Genomic DNA, 10245 nt, shown 5'->3' on the forward strand with positions numbered 1-10245 from the left:
ATACCTAGTAGAGGAATTGCAGGATCAAATGGCAGGTCTACATTTAGATCCCTGAGTGTTCTCCAAACTTCTTTCCAAAAGGAACATATTAACTTACATTCCCACCAGCAGTGCAGAAGTACTCCCTTTTCTCCACACCCACACCAACATCTGTATTTTTAGGATTTTGTTATGTGTGATACACTTAGTGGATTTAGATGATATCTCCAAGTGGTTTTGATTTGCATTTCTCTGATGATTAAGGATGATGAGGATTTTTTTCATATGTCTATAGACCATGCACCTGTATTCTTCAGAGAAGCTTCTGTTCATGTCTCTTGCCCATAATGAAATGGGATTACTTGTTCTTTTCTTATTAATAAGTTTGAGTTCTTTATGTATTCTGTTATCAGACCTTTGTCAGAAACATAACCTACAAATATACTCTACCATTCTGAGAGCTGTCTGCTTGTTTTACTTACTGTGTACTTGGCAGTGCAGAAGCTTTTTAGTTTGATTAGATCCCAGTAATGTATTTTTGGTATTGTTTCAATTGCCTGGGGGTCTTCCTGATAAAGTATTGTCCCAGGACAATTTCTTGAAGTGTTTCCCTGAACTTTCTCCAAGAATCTTTATAGTTTCATATCTTAAATTTAGGTCTTTTATCCAGTGAGAGTCTATTTTTGTTAGATATGAAAGGTGTGGCTCCATTTTCAGTCTTCTACAAGTCAACAGCCAATTCACCCAGTACTATTTGTTAAATAGGGAATCTTTCCCCCAATTTATATTTTTGATAGGCTTGTCAAAGATAAGATCATGATAAGTGTCTGGGTTCATCTCTTGTTCCATATATCTGCTTCTCTATTTTTGTGCCAATACCATGCTGTTTTGATCACTATAGATTTATAGCATAGTCTGAAGTCTGGTAGCATGATTCCTCCTGATTTGTTTTTATTTCCGAGTTATGTCTTGGCTATACGAGGTTTTATTCTGTTTCCATATAAAGTGAAATACTAATTTTTCCAGATATTTAAGGTATGAAAGAGGTGCTTTAATAGAGATTGCATTAAATCTGTAGATTGCTTTAGGTAGTGTGGACATTTTAACAATGTTCATTCTTCCCAGCCATGAGCGTGATATGTTTTTCCATTTGTTGACATCTTTGGCTGTTTCTTTTCTCAGAGTTTCATAGTTCTCTTTATAAAGATCTTTCATGTCCTTTGTTAAGTGCATTTCCAGATATTTCATCTTCTTTGACACTACTGTAAAAGGAATAGAGTCCTTGGCTGTTTTTTCTACTTGACTATTGTTGGTATAAATAAATGCTGCTGATTTGTGAGTATTGATTTTTTATCCTGAAATGATGCTGTATTCCTTGATCACTTCTAAGAGTTTTGCAGTTGAGTCCCTGGGGTTTTCCAGGTATATAATTATATCATCTGTGAAGAATGAAAGTTTTATGTCCTCTGACCCTGTATGAATACCCTTGATCACCTTCTCTTGCCTGATTGCAATGGCTAAGACTTCCATTACAATGTTAAAAAACAGTGGAGACAGTGGGCAACCTTGCCTGGTTCCTGCCATTTCCTGAATGGAAATGTTGTCAATTTTCTCTATTCAATACAATTTTATCTCTGGATTTGCTATAGATGGCCTCTATCATTTTAGGAAATGTCCCTTTGATACTTATTTTCTTAAGTGTTTCATCATGAGAGGATGTTGGATATTATCAAAAGCTTTTTCTGCATCAGTGGAGAGAATCATATGGTTTTTGTTTTTTATTTTGTTTATGTTATGTATTATATGTATAGATTTATGTATATTGAACCAGCCTTGAGACCCTGGGATAAAACCTACTTGATCATAGTGTGTAATTTGTTTCCTGTTTTTGCTGGATTCTGTTTGCTAGGATGTTATTGAATATTTTTGCAACAATATTCATTAGAGATATTGCTCTATCATTTTTTCTTGTTTGATCTTTTCCTGGTTTAGGGATCAGGGTGATATTTGCTTCATAAAATGTGTTGGGAAGTATTCCCTCTGTTTCTATGTTTTGGAAAAAGTTAAGTAATATAGGTACTAATTCCTCTTTAAAGGTTTGATAGAATTCTGATGTGAAGTCATTTGGTCTTGGACTTTTCTTTTTGGGGAGATTTTGTATAGTTGATGCTATTTCAGAACTTGATATAGGCTTGATCAACATTTCCACTTCTTTCTGGCTAAGTCTGGGAAGGTGTTGTGCTTCCAAGTATTGGTGTATTTCCTTCAGATTTTCATATTTCTCAGAATAGAGTTTTTTGTAATATTCATTAAATATTTGTTGAATTTCTGAGGAATCTGTTGTTATTTGGCCTTTATCATTTCTGATTGATGAAATTAGAGATTTTACTCTTTTGTTTCTGGTTAGGTTAGCCAAAGGTTTTTCTATCTTATTGACCTTTTCAAATAACAAACTTTTTGTTTGATTGATCTATTGCATAGTTTTTTGTTTTCAATTTCATTTAATTCTGCTCTAATTTTGGTTATTTATTTTCTTCTGCTGGGTTTGGGGTTGAAATGTTCTTCCTTTTCCAGTTGCTTGAGATGTCCCATTAAGTTGTTGACTTTCTCTCTTTCTGTTTTCTTGAGGAAGGCTTGCAATGCTACAAATTTCCCTCTTAGGACTGCCTTTAGAGTATCCCAGAGGTTTTGATAATTCATATCTTCATTATAATTTTGTTCCAAAAATTTGTTAATTTCTTTCTAAATCTCATCTATGACCCAGCTATCATTCAGCATAAAGTTATTTTGTTTCCATGTCTTTGTGTGAGTATGCAGATTCCCATTGTTACTGAGTTCAACTTTTATTCCATGATGGTCCAAGAAAATACAAATAATTATTTCTATTTTTTTTTTAATTTGCTGAGATTAGACTTGTGACCTAAGATGTGATCAATTTTGGAGGATGTTCCATGGGCTTATGAGAAGAATGTGTATTCAGTTTTGAGAGGATGAAATGTTCTGTAGATGTCTATAAATCCAATTGTTGAATGGTTAATTTTATGTCTAAAACGTCTTCTTAGTTTCTTATTGGAGTATCTATCCAACACTGCCAAATGGGTGTTAAAATCTCTAACTATTATGGTGCTGGAGGAAATCAAGTTGTTCATGTCTCTTATGGTCTCTCTTATAATTTGAGGTACATTCTGGTTGGGTGCACAAAGGTTAATAATTAAAATCTCATCATATTGAGTGTTTGTCTTAACAAATATGAAGTGACCATCTTATCGTTCCTTACTTTTGTTCATTTAAAGTCTACTATATCTGCAGATAAAATTGCAATACTTGCTTTTTTCTGATTTCCGTTTGCCTGAATTATAGATGACCATCTCTTCACCCTGAGTCTATATTTATCCTTTACAGTAAGATGATATTCTTGTATGCAGAAGATATCTTGCCTGAGTTTTTATATCCAATCAGCCAACCTGTTCCTCATTAGAGGACAATTTAAGCCATTCACATAAATTGAGAGTACTGATAACCCTGGAAATATTTTGGGTGTTGAATTTGTTCAAAAGTCCAGTGGACAACATTTTTAATCTTTTCATGACTGTGGAAGTTAGGATTTGTTCAAAAGTTTCTGAGTGTGTTTACTTTGACAACATTGTGTTTGTCATTGTGGAGGATGGGTCTGAGAATATCCTGGAGAGCTGGTTGGTTTAGTTGTGGCAAATTTCTTCAACATGGGAATGTCATTAAAGTATTTAATTTCTCCACCATATTTGAAACTCAGTTTAACTGGATATGGAGATCTAGGTTGAAAGTTGTTTTGTTTTAGAAGGTTGAAATTTGATGACCATTGTCTTCTGGCTTGAAAAGTTTTTGCAGAGAAATCTGCAGTCATTCTAAAATTCTTCCCTCATAGATTATGGTTTTCTTATATCTGGCTGCTTGCAGAATTTTCTCCTTCATATTAACTTTGGCAAAGTTAATTATAGTGTCTGGGAGATGCTTTGTTTTGGTTGAATCATGCTAGAGTTCAGAAATTGTTCTGAATTTCAGAATTTCTTGCCATGTTTGGGAATTCTCCTTGATTATGTCTTAGAGTAGAGCATTTGGATCTTTCAAAACAACCTCATCACCTTCAGAAATTCCTATAAGGCAAATGTTCACTTTTTTGGAATTATCCTATAGCTCTCTGAGAGAGTGATCCATTTTTCCTCTCCACTTCTCTTCCTCTTTGAGTGTTTGGGTTTGGAATCATTCAAAAGCTTTGTCTTCAATATCAGAAATCCTTTCTTCTGCCTGCTCCATTCTGTTACTGAGGGATTCTAATTTATTTATCATATCTTGGAGGACTGAAAATTCTTTTCTCAATGTGTCAAAATCTTTGGTGATTTTGTCTTTGAATTCACTGAATTCTTGAGATGACTTTTGAATTATTTCTAGAATTTCTAATTCCAACTTTACTTCTATTCTGTTAATCTTATTTGCTGTCCAAATTCAAAATTCGATGTATAACATCTCAGCCATTTGTTTATGAATAGGATCTTCAAATGTGTCCTCCTTGTCATTCCTTGGGGGAGTTGATCTACTCTGATTATCATGTTGCCAGAGTTTTTCCACTGATTCCTCCCCATGATTATTTTTCACCATTTGGCTAGATGAGCAGGCAAGGTGAAATTGAATTAGGGGCTCCTGGAGTAATGAATAACCAGCCCTTTATCCGAAAGCTGGGACTGGTGACTGCAGCCTTTCCCCTAAAGCTTTGCAAAGGACCCTTACAGTACTACAGCCTGTGACTCTGGGGAACAGCTTGGTGTGGTGGGGCTAGGTGACTCTGTCTCATATTCACCTGGTCTCTGTTCAATCCTAGTGATCAGTGACTCTGGGTTGAAGTCTTAGCTTGGAGGGTCCTCAGGGATTGACCCAGGTTAAGAGTTCCAAACCAATTGGCCCAGTCAGCAGAAAGTCTCAAGTGGGATAGTTCAATAGGTCTCCAGCAACTCAATGCTGGGGTCTACTGGCAGATCAAGTGTTTCTCACTCCAGTGCTCCATGGAGTCAGAAAGGCCCACCCTGAAAATAAATTCATCTGGGGAGGTTGATTCCTCCTTCACCACCTTTCACCTCCATCACACCCAGTCACTGGTAATTCTGTGGGGTTATGGCCTAGTTCCCTCCAATGAGCAAATGCATCAAGGGTTTGTGCCTGCCAGAGTCACAGGAAGATCAATGTCTCTTTGACTTGGCCACCACACTCTGCCATCAGCTGTTCCTGCCTGCACTGCTGCTGTTGCCACACTCTGCTGCTGGGCACTGTTTCTCACTCTCCTGCTTGGCTCCCTCTCTCCACAATCCCTGCTTACACCCATGCAATGATTCAGCACAGACTTATAGCAGCCCATGCCTTGCCTGTACCTCTCAGGAAATTGCCTAAGAGTCTGGACTCTGCAGGGGATAGGCTTCCAGATCTCAGAGTGGGAGTGGAGGGGAGTACTTGGAGTCCAGAATTTCAGATAGAGTGTATGTTCAGTTTTATGCCTGGTGGGAGAATGCCAAAGCACTCAAGTGGGTTCTCTCTGTGGAAAGAGTTTTGATTTTTAGTGGGTCTCTCCCATGGGATAAAATAGGACGGAATCTGAACTCTGCTCACTTATTTGTAGAAAGTATACTACAAGCTGTTCTCATGGGGGAGGGGACCCCCATCAGCTTGGTGATGGGTTTTGTACCTATTGTTTGTTTTCTTAGGGTCACAGCTCATCTCAGCAGGGGTGATGTACACTCTTCAATCTTCTCTCTCGGCTCACCTCTAAACCATCAGCTTACTTGATACACGTCTGTCCATTAACTCTCCTTCTGGATGGGAGCCTCTGTGGAAAGCTGACTCCAGTTGGCCATCTTGCCTCTCCCATGGATTTTGTTGTTAACCAAAGAAAAATTACAGAGCCCACTTGCTTGAGACATTTCTGATGGTTGCTGACACTCTCAAAAGTCAGACTCATTCCCTGCTAAATGAGTACTATAAACATTTCAGATGTGCTGCTTACTTCTTGTTAGCTGTAGATCCAGCCTTCATTCTTCTCTCTTCTTTTGACAAGTGGCCTTCACACACTGAGTCAGAGAGCTCCTTGGCTTCTGGCTTGCTATTGCACTTTTGGCTAAAGGCGAACATTTGCAAAAGAACCATCAGACTCTGTTAAATAAAGCTCTCAGATAAAATAGGAAGCAATAGAGAAACCAAGGTCTCAAATAAAATAAGAAGCAATAGAGAAACCAATGCAAACCAGCTAGAACCACAATGGCCACTAAAAAAAAAAAAAAAAAAAGGCCAAGTGGAGTGATTCACTACTGTAATCCTAGCACTTTGAAAGGCCAAGGCAGATGGATTGCCTGGGATCATGAGTTTCAGACCAGCCTGACCCAAGCCAGAGTAAGACTTCATCTCTAAAACTAGCTGGGCATTGTGGTGGGCACCTGTAGTCCCAGCTACTTAGGAGTCTGAGACAAGAGAATTGCTTAAGACTTTGAGGTTTCTGTGAGCTGCAATGACACAGCATTCTACTAGGGGCAAGAAAGTAAGACCCTGTTTAAAAAAAAAAAAAAAAAGAAAAGAAAAGAAATCCCTGGTTTTCTTCACTGCTCATTATATCATGCTAATAACATACTACATTCTAAAAGAAACTCTTCCTAACACCATGACAGTTTACAATGCTCTGGAAACTCCTGAAAGTTATCTTATAAGATTTAAAAAGGGGAGGAATCCTGGGTTCTGGGCACCCTCCTTCCCTCCCAGAAATTTTATGAATAATTCTCCCTCTGTTTAATATAAAATTAAATGGAAAGTAGAAAATAAGACCGCAGAGACTCACAAAGCGCTCTGAGAGACAACCACTCCTCTGCCTGTGAGGTGAGGCTTCTTTCTGTTTCTTTGTTATTTCAGCAAACTTGCTTGTGATTTATCTGTCAGCTTGCTCTGAGTTGTTTCCTACACGAAGTCAGGAACCCACTTGACCTTCCAGTTTTGGGGTCCAATTTCCTGCCTTGGTTCTTCCTTAACTTCACACACTGCAAGATGTGACCTACACAGTGAGTGTGTCCCTACCAAGCAGTGGCATCTTCAACTAACACACTAAAAATAGAATTGTAATAATTCAGTTTTACTTCTTGCTATTTGCTTTCTATAAACTAAATTCCTAGTTTTTTTATATGTTGGATGTCTTAATCATAAAGAACCACAACTAATCTTTGAGAGATAGTCCTCTTTTAGCAGGAGTGCTCATTATCCTTTTTAGAATCATGTATCCCTTGTCAGACATCATCTCATCTGAACTATTCCAAAGTTTTCTTAAGCAGAGTCTTCCTTGCTTCGATAGAAGATGTGAACTACCTGTACTGGACACTTAGCCAAAAGGATTTCCGTATCCTATAACAGGGTCCCCATTAGCCACTCTATGCTAAGCACTAGATTAAACACTTCAAAATGAAATTCCGAAAAGGACAAAAGACTTTGTCAAATTGTTGATTTACTAATGCAAAACTAGTTGGATAGCTTTAGAAAATTTACAAATTTGGGGGAATAATGAATTTTATCATATAGTTTTTCCCCATATCATTGTTCAAAATACAGCTTATTATGAGGAGTGCATTGATAATTAATTTTATAAAAATTAATATTTCTACTATTTCTATGCAATTTTTAGCTTTTCCAAGCACACAAATTTTTGCTTAATTAACGTTTTAATAATCATCAACAAGAATTTCCTGAAATCAAAATATTAATAGAGATTAAAGTAAATAAAGTAGAATGTGTTGATCAGAAAAAGTTGATAATATTAATGAAACAAATGCTAGACAATTATAAGCAATCTTTTTTGTAAAAATATTCATTCACTAGAATATTTGAGGAGCAAGTCTGACTTTTAAAACACAGACACATGCAATGGAAGGCATAATTATACCATTACCGATTTAAATTTAGAACCTGAAGCAAATTGATATGCCATTATTCATTTGCTGTGAAGCACCAATATCTCCCTTTTCCTGCCCTTGTCACTCTCTGTGATCCACACACACCTCAGCACTTCTTCCAGAACACCTACAAATACATATAGTATAGACACTCAATTTACTTTTCTGAATCCAGGCTTGGCTAGAGTAGACATATGGTTTTAGAAACTTGATTATGCAGCACATTTCAGAGTTGGTTACTACATCATTTTAGCTTAAACAGTTGCTTTACTAAACTCTGGCAATGGACCTGAGAATTTAAGGTTGTAAATAAGAGCACTTCCTTGCCAGACAGCCAACTGATGGCTCACAAAACAAGATTTTCAACAAACAGCAACTGTATAGGATAGATGACAACAGGAGATGAACAAAAACTCAGAAAACCAAAAAGAATGAACTAAGTACAAGTACTATTAATATTTAAATAAATGTTTGTATCTCATATTCATTCCCTCTGAGAATATGAAAAAAAAAAAAGATGTTTGAGCAGTTCCTATGGCTCGGTGGGTAGGGTGCTGGCCCCATATACTGAGAGTGGTGGTAGGTTAAAACCCAGCTCTGGCCAAAACTGCAACCAAAAAATAGCCCGGCATTGTGGCAGGTGCCTATAGTCTCAGCTTCTAGGGAGGCTGAGGCAAGACAATCACCTAAGCCTAGGACTTGGAGGTTACTGTGAGCTGTGATGCTACAGCACTCTACCCAGGGCAATAAAGTGAAACTCTGTCTCTAAACAAAAAACAAACAAAAAAAGAAATAAGAAAAATGATGTAGTAAAATATTTGAATATGTTTTCTGCAATCAATGCAGCATACCCAGTATAAATACCTGTAATTTTCTAGAACTTAAAACAAATTCTTTGGAAGATACTCTGTCACTTAAGAGATTTATTGGAGTTATTACAGTTGAGGTAAAGTATACCACTGACATTCTGGTGCTCTAGTGTTGCCCTCCTCCATACGGTTTCTTCTAGGAAATCCTCTGGATCCCCTTAGTCTTCTTTGACCACATATAATAATCACATTCTTACTATTTTCATTTTTACTTAAATAGTATTTAATATGCTCTTTTGTTTTTTTTAATCCTAGGAAAACTGTATAAAAAATTCAAAATATAGTTTTAATTACGGACATCATACAGTATAGCAATATTGGGGGACATTTTCTGGCAATTTATTATTTTTTCTTTTTCTGTATGAATTCTCCATTTTTTAAATTAAACCATAACTACATACATTTATGGGGACCAATGTGCTGATTTGATATAGAATGTGGAATGCTTAAATCAAACTGATTAACATAACCATCACCTCACTCATTTGTTGTGGTCAGACATTTATACTCTACTCTTAATAGATTTGTACACAATAGATGAGGTCTCATCAAATACCCTCACCCCTCTCTGTCCCTCCTCCTCTCCCCTCTCCCTTCTCTTCTCTCCTTCTTTCTGGACCATAGTTGTGTTTTATCATTTGTATGAATATGTAAGTGATTATATATTTGTTTGATAATAGTATTGAGTATATTGGATACTCTTTTTCCATTCTTGAGACACTTTACTAAAAATAATATGGTTCAGTTCTATTAAAGTAAACATAAATGATGTAAATTATCCATCCTTTCTAGTGGCTGCATAGTATTCCATGTTATACATATACCACAATTTATTAATCCATTCATGGGTTGATGGGCATTTGTGCTGCTTCAATGACTTGGCAATTATGAATTGGGCTGTAACAAACATTCTAGTGCAGATGTCTTTGCTGTAAAATGATTTTTAATCATCTGGGTAAATACCTAGTAGAAGAATTACAGGATCAAATGGTAGGTCTACTTTTAATTCCTTTAGAATTCTCCAAACTTCTTTCCAAAAACGCTGTATTAATTTGCAATCCTACTGGCAGTGTAGAAGCATTCCCTTCTCTCTATATACATGCAAACATCTGTAGTTTGGGGATTTTGTGATGTGGACTGATCTTACTGAAGTTAGATGATATCTCAAAGTGGTTTTGATTTGCATTTCTCTGATGATTAAAGATGATGAGCATTTTTTCCATATGTTTGTTGGCCATGTGCCTGTCATGTTCAGAGAAGTTTCTGTTCAAGTCTCTTGCCCAAAAAGAAATGGGGTTATTTATTTATTTATTTATTTTTTGAGACTGAGTCTCACTATGTCACCTCATTGGTAGAGTGCTGTGGAGTCACAGCTCACAGCAATCTCAAACTCTCAGACTTAACCAATTCTCATGCTTCACAAATAGCTGGAACTATAGGTGCCCGCC

This window comes from Otolemur garnettii, unplaced genomic scaffold, assembly GCF_000181295.1.
Source record: "Otolemur garnettii isolate 467f Iridium unplaced genomic scaffold, OtoGar3 scaffold00017, whole genome shotgun sequence".
Classification (NCBI taxonomy): domain Eukaryota; kingdom Metazoa; phylum Chordata; class Mammalia; order Primates; family Galagidae; genus Otolemur; species Otolemur garnettii.